Raw genomic sequence first — 21,031 nt, forward strand, 5'->3', positions numbered from 1 at the left:
TGAGGAACTCTGTGAAATGGGCTCCGGTCATCCATGCCTTCTTATTCGCTTTATAAATGACAGGAAGGCGTGGGTTACGCGAAAAGCAGCGTGGCTTCCAGTATTTGCCAATGACAGTAGGCTTGAGCTTCTCGGTTCCATCAGCGTTGCAGCACAACAATACGGTGACTCTTTCTTTGCTTTTTTTTCCGCCTTGACACGTCTCACCTTTTATGCTGAGACTTTTCTCGGGCTGAAGATTGATGAACAACCCAGCTTCATCTGCGTTGAACACGTCCCTTGGCTGGTACTGAGCAATCACCGCCGGCAGAGTCGAAAGCCAGTTGGAGACCTGATCTTGGTCGGCAGACTTCCCTTCGCCGGAAACGGTTTTATACGACAGGCCATGCCGTGTTTTAAAATGATGGAGCCACCCGCCCGAAGCTTTAAAATCTTCGATGCCCAACGAGAGTGCTATCTCATCAGCTCTCTCGCGAACAACTGTCCCGTCCACGTTCACGCCCACCGCCCTTACTTCCCTGAACCATGCCAGAAGAACCTCTTCCATCTTGCCATGCTGGGCGCCCCTTGTTTGCTTCACGCCGGCGCCGAAGACTTGAATGTTCTTCTGAATTTCTTCTCGCTTGCCGACGATCGTGTTCAGCGTGGAGACAGGCAAACAAAGTTCGCATGCCAGGTCGACACGCTTCTTCTGCGGATTTTCGTCGACTTTTGCTAGGACGTCGAGTTTTTCTTTCAGCGATAACGCTTTACGCTTTCTAGACATGGTGAAGCGCACGGGTGAAACGCGGCACCAAAACAGAAGAAACGATAAGGGCGAAGTGCAAGCTGAACGCTCGAAACACCAAAATGGCAACGAGAAATGGCAAGCACAAAGCCAACAAAGCCTACAGCATCGTCAATGCATGCGCCAATCACTGCTTCTTGGTCACGTGATTTTACCGTGAGTACTATGTCTTAGGATAGATGGCGCTAAAAACCTTCGGTGCGTTTGGTGTGCGAGCTTGCGAAAATTGCTCCCAGAGGCCGCCACACTGCTGCAGGCGCTGTGCAGAAGCACGGCCGGACTCTAGCCGAGCCGAGCCAGGCCAAGCCTCGAGCATACAAAGCGCGCGTCGCCGCGTCTTTAGTCCGCCGTGCCTGTCATTTCGCTCGATGTTAATTTCAGTAGCTCTGCCCACCCGCTTCAAAGGACTGGCTCTGATGTTATCATCATACAGAAGACGTTTCCGGGATCGTATTATCCAAACCGACGTGGAAATACGATCGTATTAGCCGTACAAAAATGCATTTACCTCTAGGGCATCGGCCGGGAACGAAAAAAAAACGTATTATGCCGAAAAACGTATTTAGCCGAATCTTATCAACGAGATTTCACTGTAATGCGCATAATTTTGTTTCAACCGGCTGCAGTTCGTGTCAAATCAACGTAATTCTGGCGCGTACACTTAGATCGGAGTCCTCGTTACCTTTGGTGACCAAATTCCTAGCGACATGACATGGTGCTCTCGCGTACTTTGCACATATGTAGGGTTCTAGTAAATGCTCTGTGTCCCATTTCATTCCGTGAGCACTGTACCTTGTGTCCTTGCGACATTTTTGCTGCCGAATGGTGTTGGCGCAGACGTGGCATCTCCTTTGGGTGGATACTGCTTCCTTGAGCAGCGGTGGGAGGCAACTTCTGAATGAAGTGTCGCGCTGTCAACCTCAGAGGATTTTCTCCAGTTGGTCTTCCCCGTTTGCTTTTCTCAAAGTGATGTTCTTCAATGAGTTGGCTCACTATTAGCTGTTTGAACTCTGCATATTTTGTTGTCGACCCGGTGTTCTCACGAAAGAGAATAAATGCATTGAGCAGTAACATGTCAAGAAAGCGAAAAAAACATTTCTTATTCCACTTTATTGTCTTCCTAATACTCCCAGAAAAGCTCAGCTGCATGTCAACTTTGTCTACCAGTCCGATTTTTTTGTTGTATTCTAACACGCATTTTGCCTTCTTCTTTTCACCTGTCCTCCAGTCCAGCTTCTCCATTTTGGCAATCACCGCTCCATGCATTGTCGACAGCATGTGCACATCTCTTCTATCATGCCACTTCAGCGCCAGCATGGTGTTCATGTGAAAGCTATCAATTTGTCTTTGCTGAAGCTTCTTTGCGAACTTTGGAAGCCCCCTCCTATTTGCTCGCATCGTACCACAAGCACTCGTCTGCCTGCTGTGGAGAAACTCGAACAGGGCTGGGCTGGTATACCAGTTATCACTTTAGCAGGGAATGTCCCCTCCCTAGAAAGTCTCCAAGCAGCTCCACCACTACAGACCCTGGAAATCCCAGCTCTTATCATATGGTCACAGCTGTGGTAGCTCCTTTGTACATGATAAACCGCAAGATGTAGCCTGTGTTGACGTCGCAAAGCACAAACAGCTTTACACCAAACCGATGCCTTTTAGAAGGAATATAATGTCAAAAAGTAAGGCGTCCTCTCCAAGGCATCAATGCCTTGGAGAGGACAAAAGGTGCAGCAAATCTTTTATTGCTTCCATCACCAGTATGATTGTTCTCAGGCAGTCTTTTTTATCTGTGATTGAACTGAAGTGCAGCACTCATGTCAATAGGCAAAACCGGTTGGTGGAAAAGACTGGCCAGAAAAGCAGAGTTTCCAACATTGTATCTTTAGACCAGTATTCTCTGGGAGTATTTTTCCTTACCAGGCCCATCAATAGCACAACCGCTAGAAAGCAGTAAAGTTCTGAGACATCAGTCTCCTGCCACCACCTGAGTCGCAACTTTCGGGGCAGACTACGCTCGTGAACCTTCTGTTTTGTGTACTTTGTTTCGGTTACCATCTGCAAAACCACACACCTTCGTCAAAAAAAAAAAAAAAGAAAAGCAGCATGGGGGCAGCATGGAGCTGGACACTTGTCCAAAATGTGTGGCGTCAAATGTAAACAAGGAGGGAGAAAAGTCACCTTTGACCCAGTCAGCATTGTCATGCCATGAACGCTTTTGCGATGTTGCTCCTTTGTCAGATTCTGAGTCTAAACTGGTGAGTAACTCCTCATCTGACGGGCTTAGGTCCAATGAATCTCACTCCGACCCGGTACTTGGGCAGTAGTCCGCAATACACGGCATCGACCATTTCTGGACTTGGTTGCGTCGCCGTATATTTAGGTCATTGACCCTCAAAGGGTTAAAAACCGATGACATTCATGCACAAACTTACTACATCGTCCGAAGCCTCGAATAAGAGCCTGCAGACGCCGGTGAGGGACAGAGTTCTTGAAATCTCCAGGACGCGTCCCCGCCAGCCAGGGAGGCGGCTGCTGCCGGTGCTACTGCAAGTACGAGCGTACCTTGTAACATGGTCGGAGCACACAACTAAGCATTCACTCGCCTTTGGCTCTCCCTTGCCAAAGCGGCATGGTGCCGTGTCTCGTGCACTTGTTTCCGCCACCAGTCCTGCCACTGCTCAACTGTCTTTGAATTGGGGCCCTCGGCATTAAGTGCCGCTGCTAGTTGCCCCCAGAGCCGTTGCCTGTCGGCCACCGTCAGTCCGGGGCTAAGCGCACACGACCGGCGTGCCAGATGCTCCTTCATAAAACAAATTAGCAACTATTCTGACACTCCAACACGCGTGGGCCCGTTGCAGTGCGACGACATTCAACTGCTTTATGAGCAACAGGCAAACTGGCAGAACGAGCGCAATGGCAGGACTTAAGGATTGCGGCGGAGAACCCTTTGTTTGCCTACACACGTACATAGACATGGTGGAAGTAAACCTTAAAATGTGCGACAACAGCGTCAGCTTGAAACAGGGCAGTGGCTAGCGACCCGACGTAGTGACCAGTAAGAAATATAACCACTAATAAATTATTTTACTACTGAGGTAGCACTGTTTCAGTTAATATCAAAGAATGATAATAAGAAGTTTTTTTATATTACATGTATATCTATTAAAATGCGAGAAACAATCAGCAGTTCACTATACCGTCACCAAGCAGACGACAAAGAGACTACATACGCATCCGGGGTGTCACGCACTCATCTATTCGCTGTGCTGTTCCTTTTGTTCTCATAAAGTCTGCTGACGGCCCACTTAGTGAAGTCACTCCTGCAAATGGACTTCGAAAAACGAACTTGTACAAGCTAGCGCCCCTGGTGAACACTGGGGCACCCGGGTCCACTATTGGCGCAGTGCAGCAACCCTTGTTCGCATGCAGTTCTTGTTTTATCTGCTTCATTTGAACAGACGATCGAAGACTTGGGCACGTGACATCCACGAGTGTCTTGATTCTTCTTCTCATGAGCAACTTCTCTGTTACTTCATGAGGTGTTGAGTGGTAGTCAAAGACAACCTTGGCCACTTGGGTCCTGAATTCACCCGCTGTGCTTTTCTTCAGTTTATCTTTGATCGTCTGTACTGCCTGCTCTACAGCCCCGTTGAAAGCAGGGTGATATGGAGGCACCAGCATGCAACGGATGCCATTCCTGTTCAGGAAGTCGGCGTACTGGCTGCTGGTGAATGCTGGCCCATTGCCGGAAATGATGCGTGGCAGACCATGTTGAAAAAAGACAGTCCTGAACACAGATTGTGGCCTCTGCAGATGGTGACAGAACAGAGTGAACTTCTACCCACTTGGAAAAAAGCATCCACCATCACGAGGAAGTAGTGTCCCAGGAATGGACCTCCAAAATCAACATGGATCCTGGATCATGGCTTGTCAGGAAATAGCCATGGCATAACTGGTATCCTCAGGGCAGACTTCTGGTGCGCTTGGCAAACGGGATTTCCGCACCTAATTTGTCATGTCATTGTCGATTCCAGGCCACCACACATGGGACTTGGCAGTCATCTTCGATTTCTCAATTCCAGGGTGGCCAGCGTGCAAAAGCTTAAGTACTTGGGATTGCAGGGACTTGGGAACGATGACACGGGCTCCCCACAAGAGGCATCCTTCATGCAGACTAAGTTCATTGGTCCTCATAGCATAAGGACCCCAGTCTCCACCTTTCAGAAAAGGACTCCCGGTCAGGACAGCCTCAGCCACTTGTGACAGCATGGGATCCCTTGCTGTAGCACGTCTAACGACTGCAAGTGACCGGACATCAGGGTATGCTGGTTCTAACCTGAAGACATTGGCAGCCGTAGAGTCATGAACCTTAGTTGGAACAGGTAGCCAGCTGAGTCCATCAGCTGGCTTGTAGACGAGTTTGAATTGATAGCTTGATAGTGTGAGTGCCCACCTAAGGACTCTCGGTGATGCCTGGCTTGGCACACGTCGACTTGAACCAAAAAGTCCTAGCAACGGTTGGTGGTCTGTTACAGCATTGAACTGCCTTCCCCACAGGTACTGATGAAATTTGTGGACACCAAAAACCAAAGCAAGACCTTCTTTGTCAGTGTGACTATAGCTCTGCTCAGCAGCAAGCATAGTACGTGAAGCAAAAGCTACAGGTCTTTCGGTTCCATCTGCTTCGATCTGTGCCAAGACTGCACCAACACCATACGGTGACGCATTGCAGCTGAGCACAAGTTGTTTCTCGGAACAGTAGTGGACCCGAACAGGTGCATCTGACAAGGGTCTTTTACTTGTGATGAATGCTTGCTGTTGCTCTTTTCCCCAGCTCCACTTTTCCCCTTCAAGAAGCAGCTGATGCAAGGGATGTTGAGATATTTGACGAAAACTGTTCGTAGAAATTAAGCAGGCCAAGATAGCTTTGAAGCTCCTTCACATTCCGTGGCTCTGCCGCATTGATGATGGCCTCTACCTTCTTAGGTCGGGCTTTAAACCTTGCTTGCATTTAATGTGGCCCAGGTATTCTACTTTGGGAGCGTAGAAAATGCACTTTTCCAGCTTCAACCTAAGGCCCACTTCCCAAAGTTTGTGCAAGACAATCGTCAGATTCACCAAGTAGTCTTTGTCGTCGATGCCTGTAATAACAATGTCGTCAAAGTACACAGCAGTTTTCGGCACACCACGAAGCAGATTTTCCATCTCTCGCTTAAAGATGGCAGGTGCAGCAGAAATGCCAAAGTATGCTGGAACAGACCTGTGTGTGTGTGGCAATAGTCACATATTCACGGCTTTCTGCATCCAGAGATATCTTCTGGCAGGCGTCTCGCAGGTCAAGTTTTGTAAACTTCTGACCTCCCAACATGGCTGCCCACAGCCCTTCAGCACACGGAACTGGGAGGTTTCCATGAGTGACACAGCATTTACTGCTTGAAATCTCCGCAAATTCTTATTGTGCCGTTTTTTGTCTAAACAGGCACAATTGGTGCTGCCGATTTGGCTGTCTTCACGGAAACGAGAATGTTCTCACGCTGCAACCTCAGGATCTCCTGCATTACAAGGTAAACCAACACGAACGGAAGTGGACGTGGTTTGCAGAATTTCGGCACTGCATCTGGAGGCACAAGAATTTAGGCGGAAAATCTCTTGAACGTGCCAATGCCTTCTGCAAACACCTAAGCAAAACGAGCAATCAACTCACTGACATCACTAACTTAGTTAATTTGTTTGGATCCTTAGATGCCAATGTCTAAAGTTTGGAACCAGTTGCGCCTGAACAACATTGGAGCAGTGCCACTCGTGAGGTACAATAGAAGGATCCGTTCGTGCCCCTTGTATCCAACGCAAACGTTTGTCTTGCCCTTGACTTGCTCAAGCTCCCCACAAAACCTGCACAAAAATACGTCTTAAAGTTTGTGGGGATGCGTGACTCTCACGCCTCCCCTGAGATCTAGTTTTCCCGCATAGCTCGTCTCCTGCAGGGCGGCTTCGCCCGTCGCGTGACCTGGCGCCCGCGGCGGTCGGAGTGGTTGAAGCGCAGTGCGAGAGATGGCGCTAGTGTTGCGCTGCGGCGGGGTTACTTGGGCGCCGGGAGACGGGCGCTTCGGTTCTTTCCCGGCGGGGCGGCGCACAGCGTGGACGTCCCGCGCGCGCGCGGCGACCCATGCTTCTGCGAGACCGCCTCGCGTGGGCGCCTTCGAACGCACGACCGTTGGCGTGACCGAACACGCGAACGACTAGGCGTTGGGATCCAGCATGGGGCGAACATATTCGCTCGCCATCCGGTCGCTCGGTGAGTCGGACTTCTAGATTTGTCGCGCGCCCATCGGCATGTTTTGTGGATAGCAACTCGGCTAGCTGGCATTGATCTATGAAAGGTGCAATAAATGCCCTTGTGACTGTTTGCACTACTGTGTTGTCGTTTTTTTGTCCCAAGAGTACGGAGGAGAACCTCGGTATCTCCCACATCTGGCTGCCCAATGTGGGACTCTTGGGGCATCGGACGATAGAGTTAACAGTTTTGCTTCGTTTCGAGACCTTTGTTTGAACCGAAGCGTAGGCCTAGCGTGGATTTTCATCGCTAGCGTCAGCGGCGTGCTTTCTTGAGCGAGGCGACGGTGGCTGTAGTGTGTTTGAACTTATCAACATGCTAAGCCTTTTCGCAAGTGTATTTTTTTAATGACATTTGTCAGTACGAGAGCCACGTGGTCTGCATCCTGGGAGAGCGAGGCTGAGCGCCCGCGGAGCAGTGGCAAGCCTGAAGCGAGTGAGTACGGAAGCCTCGTGGGTGGTCCGAATTTCTTATGTAAATAGCTTCTTCTATCTCTTTGACTCGGATGAAGTCGCGGCTCTGGGAGCCGAGTGGCCGCGGCCCTAGCGAAAATTCCCATTAGAAAAACCAATAGCCTATTGGGTTATTGACACCTATTGGTCTATTGGTTTTGTATTTGCCTATTGGTTCTGTATTTGCCTATTGGAACTATATTGGCCTATTGGAACTATATTGGGCTAGTGGAACTATATTGGGCTATTGGAACTATATTGGGCTATTGGAACTATATTGGGCTATTGGTAATGTATTGGCTTTGTACTTGCCTATTGGATCATTGACACTTATTCGTCACTTATTTGCCTATTAGAATTAGTCTTGTATAAGTGTGTCCTTGGTGTCAGTCTTCATGCAGAGGGTCTGCAATGTGGCAACACCCCCTAGTATAATAAGCAGAGTGGATGATTGAGGCATATATATGTACAATATATTCTCCATATCAAAATTACACGTTTCTTCTGGCCTTTCATGATATCTGCGATCTTGCAGGCGACTATTTTTCCAAGGCAACTTTGTCTTGTTGCAATTTCTTGCACGTTGCTGCATCGGCACTCAAGGTAGTGCCTGAAAAATGCTGAAAATAAAATAGGGCCAAGAAATGAGAAATTGAAGCACTTTCTTTTAATCTATCAAACCTTAATTTCAATTGCAAAGTATTAGTATAGAAAGTTGGGAGCACAGTGAGAAATTATCTAGACCTTTAATTCACTGCAAATCTGCACGATGTTGCAACAGATTAACTACATGGTCTTGGCTTGTAGCGCGAAGTGAACACGGACACAGAAAGGAGTAGACTGTTTGCTCCTTTCTGTGTCCGTCTTCACTTCGCGCTACAAGCCAAGACCATGTTACCGTACCAACTCGCCCAACTGTCTATCCTATAGATTAACTACAGCAAAAGATTGCATGTATGCACCAGTTATAGCATCTTAAGTGGGTTAGAGCATACCTTTCAGAACATCATATTTTATTGCATCCAAGGGTGGCTTGGCCTCCGTTTTTGTCCTATTTGATGCAGCGCCAGTGACACTTCTGTTCATGAGGCCTGCAGTCGAAAATATTTGCACGCTGGCCTCACGAACAAAAATGCCATCTTTTGGGCGCTGCATCAAATGTTCATAGATTGACTTCTGCAGCCAGATGCCGCTACCCAGGAACACCTGAAATGATAAAACAATCGCAGCAATACTGTCACATACCAACATTTACTACTTCAACAGAAAATTAAGCAATGCAATACTATTTTTCAATAATGGTTTATGCCATTGCAGTCGCTAGACTATGCTGTAATGCAATTACCGATCAACATAAAAGGCAGCTACTTGTAGACATTTGCATGCAGCGTTTTACAGTTATCAAGGGAAAGGACGTTGGCCTTGGCTAGTGTGTGCAGGCAAACGAAACAACAAAGAAAGAAAAAAAGTAAAGCGAAAAAAAAAAAAGCATGAGATGAGTACACAGGTCTAGCGCTCAGTTATGAATAACTCGCCCCAAAAAATGTTTTGCGAAGAAACAACAGTTACATGCAGTTAAATATTGGCACCAACTTCTGACCTTGTACAATAAGCACATTCTTTGATCTCTGTTGATTTCTGTAATTACTATTTGATTCCAGCAAAATGCTTTGCTAGGCTAGAAGTGCTCTATCCTATCACCCTTCATTTTTTTTTCTTCTGCTTCCATCATGTCCTTATTTTATTGTATGGAGCTACACAGTAAACAACACACAATACTCACCAAAACCAAGGGCAGCAGAATCAAGTACAAGTTATATAAATGACAAGGAAGATCGAGCATGTCAGAGTAAGAAATCGCCTCAATATTTCAGTACTAAAGCACCAAAACAGAGTAAGAGCAGGACAACTGGTCATTCATCACCTGTACTTTGAAACAAATGACATTTAAGTGAAGTTTAATTAGCACAAACCTTGTTCCCAATCGGTGAATACAGCTTTGTACCTTCCACCATCTCACTATCAGCACCCTCCCAGCTTGCTTCGGCCTCTGCTGCAGACTGTGGCCTGGTGGGTGATGACTGTTCAATTGTGGGTGCAGCAGGTGAAACATGCTCTGCTCCCTCAGGGGAAACCTGCACCTGTGGTGTTTTCTTTTGTGCGGAGCATTTCGCAACCACTGTTGTGCAGGAGCCGGGTTGATGCTCCCGAGACAGCATGCGGTTTTCTGTGCAAAGAAACACATGGTGGTACTCAATGGAAAATAACTGTTTTTGCTAAACAACTTTCGATATTCACACACCACATGTGTTCAGTATAACTGAAAGAGATGACAAACAACAGCCAAATATGTGCATCTTAGTAGCTAGCAATAAAAGTTTACCGTTGCAAATGGAATAAAAACTGCTATAAAATGCAAACCTGTCTTAAAAATCTTGCTACACAATGCTTTTTCAAGCATTTCCACTCGTTTGTTGAGGTTTTCATTTTCAGTTTGGAGCCGCTCATTTGTCGCTTTCAGCAGGCTATTTTCCTGCTCCACCCGCTTGGCCTCAGCTTTCCAGTCTGTTTCACTATGGCCAGTTGTGGCAAACAGTGCCTCCATTTGCTCCTGCTGAAACGCTGCCTCGGCTTCTCTCTTCTTTGACTTCAACCGCTTCGCAGCCTTTTTCATTACCTACATTTAAAACAGCAATAGAGAAATGTGACCAGGTAATATTTACTCACTTTTACAGGGAAAAAACTTGAAGAGAGAATTTGTGAAACAGAAAAATTACAGCATGAGCATATGCATAGCAGGCTGTTATGAAAATGTAGTCATTTTCCCAGTAGAGGCAAATTATTTGATACGTCAAGATGTCCTAAAGCTGCTACATGGAAAAAGAAACTGTGGTTTCTTTCAGAAAACTCTCATCAATGAATTACAATCACTGATATGTTCTTTTCCGAGATGGTGATGTGACTATCATACCGTACGCATGCCACTAAGTGTCAACGTAAAGATGGCCTAAGATAAATTAAGCTAGGGCAGTATGAGGCAATGAGATATACATTATGTACACCGTTGTAATTTTTTAATGATATCACGCGACCGTTGACCGTACAGGGTGTCAGCGGCCTAGTAGCGGCGAGATAGGTGGGATTGCCAACTTTGTGTGCGGTCGTGCGAGACGAATTGTCGTTCGAATGTATTGGGCTGTGTTCGCTTCAGGGGTGCCCCTCACCACTAGAAGGCCACTGACACGCCGTGCGGTCGATGCTCGCGCGATACCATTAAAAAATGCGAGGGATATCGCAATCAGTAATGAATTAAACATATAGACTTATTAGTTGACCATCATGAGGCTCTTATAACGATACTTTTAACAATAAGATAGAGAAGGTGTTTGGCACGCACTACAACATATAAATCGTATTAACTAGAGTGTTATTATAAGGTGATAAACGCGTTTTTGACATACAAAAAGAAAGGGTTAGCGAGACTTGAAACAACGCTCACGTGCAAGGCGTGTCCTTGACAAGTCTATATTTCTGTTGTTTATGCATGCTGACAAGCACAAAAACAAACTTAATATTGTATGTGTACAAATTTCCAACCTCGGCTAAAGAATCGGCGCTTGAAACCGAGGCGTCGCTGGCCTCGCTGTCGTCGGGCACAGGACGCGGAGGGTGAGGGACACGTTTTCCCGGCCTTTCGGCTTCCTCCCTTGTTTCTAATGGGCAAAAAAAGTGAAATCACAAAAACACGAAATATGAGCAAATCAGATACACTTAACTCACCAAACAATCGGAGCACTTGGGCCTTGAAGTATCCTTCTTGTTGCTCGTCTTTCCAGTATACTTGCTGCCATTTTGTTTTGTCGAAATCGAAGACGCTTTTCGCTGTAAAATTCTTAATTTGATCGACATTGACGACGACCTTCATGTCATCGTCGCGGAAGCGCACAAGAGCAAACATAATTGATGCTTAGTGAAGTATCAAGATACCAGCCTGTACGTGTAGTGAACGCGTCAGTACACAAAGCGACTGAACTGACGGCGACTCAGCTTAACAGGGCTGCCGGCTGGGCTTGTATTCGTTCGGCCGAGCGTGGATAGCGCGATAGCGGCCGACCATGCGCCGCATGGTGGTCGGCCGCGTTTGCACATTCACATTTTCTCCCACTGTATATTTATAGAACAATTTCTATTGCTCAGCGTAAATGTCTTTCAGATGTTCAATATTATAGGAATTTTTTTTTAGTTTACAACTTGGCTGAGCCACGTTAACCAAGGAAGTTGTTGGGAAAAAAAATTCAGACATGCAGCGTCACCACACTGTGCACCGTTGCACTTTTAATGTGAACTGACTGGCTCTTGTAGGTTGTGGTCTGTGGTGCACTGATGTTTCCTTCGCAAGCACCGTGCCCCACGTGTTCCTGCAAGTTTTCTCTTACACCCCATGCGTCTCGCCGCCCTCGCTGGATTATCTTCGTTTCAAAGCTATATATCGATGGCTGGCGGTGATCCAGAAGTTGAGTGCTCCGCTCACCCTCGCTTGAAGAAGCGGAAGCAGTATTTGGAGCCTGGTGAACCTTTCGTGGTTCCACGAACAAAGCTCCGGCTCCAGCACGGTCCTAGCCCCTCACCAGACTCCAAACGCAGAGCCAGCAGATTGCTGCTCGGCGAGAGATGGTGCACTTATGTCAGAAGAGAGTGATGTTTGTCACCATCAGTCAACGCGTTGTGCCGACGATGAATGCGCGGAGGAGCGAGCTAGCACACACAGCGCAGATGTTGAAGACTATGGAGTGGATATGGAGGACGCTGCCTACGGCGCAAGCGATGAAGACACCGCAAGCAATGTGGAGGACTTTCTGAAGCTGTTTTCTAATGAACGTTTGCCGAACTCCGACTTAAGTGTTGCCGATGCAATGGTCGTGTTAATGGCATATTCGGCATCAGCTGGTTTGAATTGGAGTGATATGGAGAAGCTTGTTCATGTGATGAACTTTCTACTGGGAGCTGACGTGCTGCCGTCATCGCAGTATTTGCTGCGAAAGGCTTGGAGGAACTGGCAAGGGCAGGTGGTTAGACGCCACTACTTCTGCACATCGTGCAGTACTCCTGCTGCAAATCCGTCTCAGCGAGATTTCGTTTGCACAAACTGTGACGCTCAAAATTCAGCGCACAATTTCTTTGCAATATTGAACTTAAAAAAACAAATTGAAGTTTTGCTTGCAAAAAAAAGAATTAGCCGTGACACTGCTGGATACTCTTCGCAAGAAAAATCGAGGCGGGAGCCCATCACAGAGTTCTGGCGATGCAACTGTATTGACGGACATCACGGATGGTGCCTTGTACCAAAAGCACATGGAAGGCTGCCAGTGGAGTGATATATCCCTCACATTCAACACTGATGGCGCCAAAGTATTCAACTTTAACAAGACAGCCTTGTGGCCCATCCAGTGCGTTATCAATGAGCTACCGGTAGCATTGCGTTGGAGAAATGTTTTACTAGGTGGTCTCTGGTTTGGAAAAGGACACCCGGAGATGAGTAAATTTTTAGAAGTTTTTGTGAAGGAGGTGCTTGAGACAGGTTCCGTAAAGTGGCAATGCAATGAAGAAAAGCTGGAGTCAAGGATTGAAGTGATTTGCTGCTGTGTGGATGCACCAGCATGTGCAGCAGTCCTGAACTCAAAGCAGTTCAATGGGTATTTTGGATGCAGCTTTTGTCTACACAAAGGCGAAAGACACAAAGGTAAGTCACTGTTACGTTTTTCGTCTATATAAACGTTGCTTACACTGCATGTCAGAGCAACTAGCAACATTTTTCTTTATAAATGCTGCTAACACTGCATGTCAGAGCAACTAGCAACATTTTTCTTCTCTATAAATGCTGCTATCACTGTATGTCAGAGCAACTGGCAGTGGTTCAGTTTCTGTGTATTGGCCATTTAGTGCAAACTCAATTATCTGATTTACGCAGCTAACATCGATTCCCGTAGTATTTGTTGTTACTGAGTAGCCTGTTCTCCTTCGTGTGAATTTTATGTCCAGAAAATAAGTATAAATTCTCTGCCGCCTTATATATAGCACAACCGAGGGGTGGAGGGGCTTGGTTGTTTGTGTTTGGACCGCTTCCCCTGCCCGAGGCATGCAAGCCCTCAGTAGCGAGAGTGCAACAAGCCCCCCTCTTCCTCTGAAGGCTACTCTGGACCTACCCCTGCCTTAGCTGTGTGCTGTCAATCGTATATACTGCAATGAAACTGACGTTAAGACTTTGTTATTTTGTGCTGTACTCTGAATAGTATTATTACTTTAATATTTCAGGGTCCATGAAGTATCCAGTGCTGGGAAGTCAAGTGCCAGCTGTACGCACTTCAAGTCAGGTCAAGTCGGACATCCGAGTGGCCCTGTCAACTGGTGAACCTTCACATGGTGTCAAAGGACCCACACCACTTGCACAGCTTCCGAAATTCGATTTAGTGTGGGGAGTATGCCCTGATTACATGCATGCAGTCCTTGAAGGGGTTACCAAACAACTCGTGGAAATTTGGTTAAGTCATGTGCAGTCACCTGCATACATTGGGGAGCCATCAAAGTCTCAAAGAGTGACTGCACGACTGTTGCACCTAAGGCCACCTCAATTTTTTACTCGATTGCCACGTACACTGGATGACCGCAGCATGTGGAAGGCTAGTGAATGGAAGTGGTGGCTTTTATTCTATGCAGTTCCATGCCTTGACGGTATACTACCAAAACAGTACCATGAGCACCTGTGCCTCCTCGTCAATGGCATTTTTCTTTTACTGAAGGACAAAATTTGTAAAGATGACCTCAAAGGAGCCATGGATAACCTATCCAAATTCGTTTACAAGGTTGAAGAGCTGTATGGAAAGTCAGCTATGACATTTAATGTCCATCAGCTGCTCCACCTTCCGCAGAGCGTACGGCAGCTCGGGCCTTTATGGTCTCATTCAACATTCGTGTTTGAATCTGGAAACGGCACATTGTTGAACTTCATTAGTGATGCGAACGGAGTGCCACTGCAGGTTCTCGAACGTTTCGCAATGCGTCTACAACTTTTGCAGCTGCTGCAATCCATGGCTTTTTCTGAGAAGGCACGTGCATTGTGCCAAAAAATGACTGCTGCCTGTGCTTTAGAGAGCCCGCCAGACAAGCCACTAGGCAAGGGCTTGTTTTCAACAGAAATTTCAAGTGCAGAGACCGTTTTCATTGAAAAATTGGGCTACTGTCCAAAGAATGTTGTGGAGCACAAAAGGGTATGCCTGAAAGGACAAGTTTTCCATGTGCATACCTACCAAAGGACAAAAAGAACATGCAACTCGTATTTGAAATCTAAAAATAATGAGCACCACATACTGAGCAATGTTTTAGTACTGGAAGATGGTACGTGTGTCCTTCTGTGTCGGAAGCTTATATGTCGAAAGCACAAGATAGTGAACCACATGCACATCTGTACTGATCTTGGGGATGAAAGGCTTTTGTATGGTGCCGAAGTGGACAGAGTATGTGTTGCGATGAAAGTTGGTAAAACACTTTACATTGCTGACATCCCTAACATGCATGAACGGGATTAGGTGCAACAGTCTCAGAAATTGCAGCATATCTGTTTTTACAGCAATACTTTTGATAGGCTCACTCCCCTAGACATTTTCGCATCTGCCAGTGTTCGCCGCTGGAATTCCAGAAGGCACTGCCAGAATCTTATCATCAGCCTGGTTACGCCCACTGCAGGGCAAAGGCCTCTCCCATACTTCTCCAACTATCCCGGTCATGTACTAATTGTGGCCGTGTTGTCCCTGCAAACTTCTTAATCTCATCCACCCACCTAACTTTCTGTGCCCGCCCCCTGCTACGCTTCCCTTCACTTGGAGTCTAGTCCGTAACCCTTAATGACCATCGGTTATCTTCCCTCCTCATTACATGACCTGCCCATGCACGTTTCATTTTCTTGATTTCAACTAAGAAGTCATAAACTCTCATTTCTTTCCTGAGCTAATCTGCTCTTTTCTTATCCCTTAACGTCACACTCGTCATTCTTCTTTCCATAGCTTGTTGCGTCGTCCTCAATTTAAGCAGAACCCTTTTCGTAAGCCTCCAGGTTTCTGCCCCGTACAAGAGTACTGGTAAGACACAGCTGTTATACACTTTTCTCTTGAGGGATAATGGCAACCTGCTGTTCATGATCTGAGAATGCCTGCCAAACGCACTCCAGCCCATCCTTATTCTTCTGATTATTTCAGTCTCATGATCCTGATCCGCGGTCACTACCTGCCCTAAGTAGATGTATTCCCTTACTACTTCCAGTTCCTCGCTACCTATCGTAAGCTGCTGTTCTCTTCTGAGACTGTTATACATTACTTTAGTTTTCTGCAGATTAATATTTAGACCCACCCTTCTGCTTTGCCTCTCCAGGTCAGTGAGCATGCATTGCGATTGGTCCCCTGAGTTACTAAGCAAGGCAATATCATCAGCGAATTGCAAGTTACTAAGGTATTCTCCATTAACTCTTATCCCCAATTCTTCCCAATCCAGGTCTCTGAATACCTCCTGTAAACATGCTGTGAATAGCATTGGAGAGCTCGTATCTCCCTGTCTGACGCCTTTCTTTATTGGGATTTTGTGGCTTTCTTTATGGAGGACTACGGTGGCTGTGGACCCGCAATAGATATCTTTCAGTATTTTTACATACGGCTCGTCTACACCCTGATTCCGTAATGCCTCCATGACTGCTGAGGTTTCTACAGAATCAACCGCTTTCTCGTAATCAATGAAAGCTATATATAAGGGTTGTTTATATTCAGCACATTTCTCTATCAGCTGATTGATAGTGTGAATATGGTCTATTGTTGAGTAGCCTTTACAGAATCCTGCCTGTTCCTTTGGTTGACAGAAGTCTAAGGTGTTCCTGATTCTATTTGCGATTACCTTAGTAAATACTTTGTAGGCAACGGACAGTAAGCTGATCGGTCTATAATTTTTCAAGTCTTTGGCATCCCCTTTTTTATAGATTAGTATTATGTTTGCGTTCTTCCAAGATTCCGGTACGCTCGAGGTCATGAGGCATTGCGTATACAGGGTGGCCAGTTTTTCTAGAACAATCTGCCCACCATCCTTCAACAAATCTGCTGTTACCTGATCCTCCCCTGCTGCCTTCCCCCTTTGCATAGCTCCCAAGGCTTTCTTTACTTTTTCCGGCGTTACTTGTGCGATTTCAAATTCCTCTAGACTATTCTCTCTTCCGTTATCGTCGTGGGTGCCACTGGTACTGTATAAATCTCTATAGAACTCCTCAGAATTTTATAAAGATATTAAAAAAATATGCAGATCCCACGCATATTACAATAATAAAGATGTTATAGCAAAAATTTTGTTTCTTCTTGAACACCTTATATTTTTGTGTGTGTACCATGATACATGTGCTCTCTGCATGTTTAACATGCTTGTTGCTGAAATATCTTATTTGAATATATGCACGGAACTAAATGTAACTTGTCCACGTTCAGTTATTCCTGTGTATAAATGCTGTTTTTCTCTTTTTGGTATCTGCAACACATACTGGAAATGATGTGTACTATCCATGCATAACCGTAACCCTTCACTGTGCAAGTGACATTATTATCTCTCTAAATGTGCATTTGTGCCCATATAATAAAGGTATTTTTTTGTGAAGTTTGATCGTTGTTTGTGTCATTGCCAGCATTTTTTGGCAGCCTTCTCGTAGAATGTAACACTAGCCTGCCTGTGTCTGCGTGATGCCGTTGCTTTTGGGATACTACTTAGACAACATGCACTTGTAGCTAGGAAGCACCACGTAGTGATGAACAAGAATATACACATTCCAGCCTGTATTGTTGCAACAAGCAGCTGCCACCTGCTGGACCATTTTGATTTTTTTTATTTGTCCTATAACAGCTACTATATCCATCACCTACATGGCCCTTTTTCTAATAAATGTACAAGATCAGAATTATAGCTATCAGTTCTGTGTATCTGTTGCACTCCAATTTGCCTTCAGTAGACCAATAGCTGAGAATTTTATTACTTTTGTTCTGCCAACAGAAAAGTAATTATTGGCCATCAGATGATGCAGTCTTATCAGAAATGGCTAGTGAACCAATCTCCCTCTTAGCCATGCATATAAACAAGGTGAATACAGCTGTCAGTTATCACATACCCACTCTGTTGACCTAATAAGGGACCAATAACTGTCTGCTATTGGACTGACACGCCTTCTATCGGTTTAACAAGACATAGATAGGTGGGAGTTATTGGACTGATACACTCTCTGTTAGTCCGATAAGAGACGAATAGGTGGCAGCTAGTGGACTAATACATTCTTTATTAATCCAATAAAAGACCAATAGGTGGCACCTATTGTACCATACAACTTCTATTGGTCCAATAAAAGACTAATAGGTGGCATCGATTGGTCCAATACAACTTCTATTGGTCCAATAAAAGACTAATAGGTGGCACCTATTGGTCCAATACAACTTCTATGGGTCCAATAAAAGACTAATAGGTGGCACCTATTGGTCCAATACAACTTCTATTGGTCCAATAAAGGACTAATAGGTGGCAGCTATTGGTCTCTATTGGTTCCAATAGAATTCCTATACAGCCTATAGAGCTCCAGTAGATTTCCCATAGGACCTATAGAGATTTTGTATTGGACCAATAGAAAATCCTATTGGTATTTTTGCTAGGGGCCGGCCACGGGTGCCACGACGGGCTGACTGGTATTGCGGCCTGGCACCGGGCGCCGTCAACTCGGATGCTGTGTGCACCGAGCGGAGTAGGACCACCTCACAGAGCTGACGTCTCCTCGCGGCTGCCTGTTTTGCGCCCATTTTGGGTGTTGTTTTTGGATGCTGGTTGTTGTCAGGGTAGCGACGATTTAGGCCTAAGGCTTTACGAAGCTGCCTGTCGCACGTGGAGGGACACAACCTGGTGGACCGTGGCGTTGAGGCGTTGCAATTTGCCTCCGTCATTCTATTTAGCCTCGCACGAATTGAAATCACTCGTTCGACTCAAGGAAGCGAGCTTCGTTCACGTGAACTTAGCGACTGGGTAGCCGCCCGATCTTTTGCTAGCCGAGTTGAACATCGTACCACGTGGGCGATATGCCTGCAGAATTCCTCTCCCTTGCACTACTTTAGTGTTTGCCGAGTGTGTTAAGTGTACACAGCGTGAATGGAGTCACCCCTGGCTTGCTGTCACCTTCACATCGTCTGCGCTGCTGCTCCGGACTACGATCGAGCCACCCCGGGCGATGGTGATGCTGTGGCCAGTTCGGCGCAGCGACTTCGGCGGCCTCCTGCATCCAGCTCACGACCCTCGGAGGCGGACAAAGGAGCCAGCGGTCACCGACAGCTACGGCGGCTCTTGCCAGCAGGGCGCGTCGGCGCGAGTGACACTTGCTCGTACCGACTACTGCGTCGTCGTTTCCGGAGTCCTGGCCTGGAATCGTGCCGTCTTGTCTGCAAAGCTGCTGCTGTGACCGGCGGACGCCAGCGGTGTACCCCAAGGACAGTCGGCTCGCATGTTATGGACAGCGTGTGGACATTTCCCCGTCGCGGCCACTGTTGCATGTAGCACCTTGTTCGCGAAGCACGTGTTGATGTTAGACTGTGTGAAATGTTTCGCCGGGATATGTAGTGATTTAAGGTTGGGGGGATGTGGGGATGCGTGACTCTCACGCCTCCCCTGAGATCTAGTTTTCCCGCATAGCTCGTCTCCTGCAGGGCGGCTTGGCCCGTCGCGTGCCCTGGCGCCCGCGGCGGTCGGAGTGGTTGAAGCGCAGTGCGAGAGATGGCGCTAGTGTTGCGCTGCGGCGGGGTAACTTGGGCGCCGGGAGACGGGCGCTTCAGTTCTTTACCGGCGGGGTGGCGCACGGCGTGGACGTCCCGCGCGCGCGCGCGGCGACCCATGCTTCTGCGAGACCGCCTCGCGTGGCCGCCTTCGAACGCACGACCGTTGGCATGACCGAACACTCGAACGACCAGGCGTTGGGATCCAGCATGGGGCGAACATATTCGCTCGCCATCCGGTCGCTCGGTGAGTCGGACTTCTAGATTTGTCGCGCGCCCATCGGCATGTTTTGTGGATAGCAACTCGGCTAGCTGGCATTGATCTATGAAAGGTGCAATAAATGCCCTTGTGACTGTTTGCACTACTGTGTTGTCGTTCCTTTGTCCTAAGAGTACGGAGGAGAACCCCGGTATCTCCGACAAGTTCCAGACCTGCTTCTGGAAAGGCACATTGAAACTTGTCTACTGGCATTACAGAGATGCTTGCACCGGTGTCCAACTACATCAGAAATGGCTTCCCGAACATTTCTGCGGTGGCAAGGAAGGGCAGCACAGTTGGCTCACCGCTTAGGTGCCATAGGTCAAAAACATCAGCACCGCGGGGAACACGAAGCACGTTGGTGTCGGTGACAACAGCGTTTACCTACACAGTACGTGTTGATCGTTGCGGGACAGTCCTCGCAGCAGACATGTTTTCCTTCGCGAATGTGTCGGCCTTCTTCGAGTTGCAGACGACTTCCAAGTGCCCCACTTGCAGAATGGCACTGCGACTTGCTGTGTCTGCATTGCGACGCTAAATGACTTCTGTCGCCGCAGCGGTAACATGCGTGGGGGGCGTAGCGCCTGCCAAGTACAGCCAGTATGTCATCGAGCGTTTTATCTTGGGGAGTTTCTGGCTTTACAAGGTTGTGAAGTAGTGCGTAGGTACGAGGCCTGCAGTAGCTCAAAAATATTCACCTTTTCTTGCTGGCACGACGTCGTTGGCGTCGAAGAACTCTTGGAGCACGCTCCACGTAAGCAGGCAATGTGTCGCCTTCCCCCTTGAGCGCTTTGATCCTATCGAAGGTGGGCATGGTTGTTCCTGCAGTTTATGTGTTTTCATTTCATGATGTATTGAGGCAAAGAATTTCAGAGCCATGTAGCAGAGTCTGTAATCATGAAAAATTTGATTTGCGGGCCTAGCGCGTCGGCTTTTATGCGTGACTAGTTGAAGGTTCCAATGTAATCGCTGGTGCCGCTTGGCTTCCAGAAAATACTGCACAATTCTCATTGCACATACAATCATATTACAAAACATTCGCAAACCTTGACAATCTAAACAAGTGCGAATGAGACCAAACCAAGCAAACCATACAAATGCAAGCGAGAGCTGATGGGGGCAGATGATAGTACGAAACAAGTGGTCTAGCTGAGACCAGATACATCACATCATACAGATACAGTACGCATCATGTGTACGGGTGGCTCCACATGAAACCAGTTTCCTGCGCGCACTTCACTGAAGCGGCTGCTTTTATTGGTCTGCCGTTTGTGGCTCGCATTTTTCACCTGCCACTCTGCATTAGCTCTTTAATTCTTCGCTGTTGTGCTCGTTAGCTCGGTTATGCCGCAGCCTCCGCTTGCCGCAGGAAAGAGCCATTAA

General features: G+C 47.1%; 1 long non-coding RNA gene across 1 annotated transcript; it reads right to left on the minus strand.

Annotated features, from left to right (window-relative positions):
- Window positions 1-8,021: 8,021 nt before the first annotated feature.
- On the minus strand, window positions 8,022-11,797 carry LOC140216447 (uncharacterized). The gene is made up of 3 exons (XR_011893120.1): window positions 11,351-11,797; window positions 8,566-11,283; window positions 8,022-8,190 (listed from the first exon to the last, which is right to left on the minus strand). It is a non-coding gene; the product is annotated as an uncharacterized lncRNA (long non-coding RNA).
- Between the last annotated feature and the right edge of the window lie 9,234 nt (window positions 11,798-21,031).

This window comes from Dermacentor andersoni, chromosome 3 (genome assembly GCF_023375885.2).
Source record: "Dermacentor andersoni chromosome 3, qqDerAnde1_hic_scaffold, whole genome shotgun sequence".
NCBI lineage: Eukaryota > Metazoa > Arthropoda > Arachnida > Ixodida > Ixodidae > Dermacentor > Dermacentor andersoni.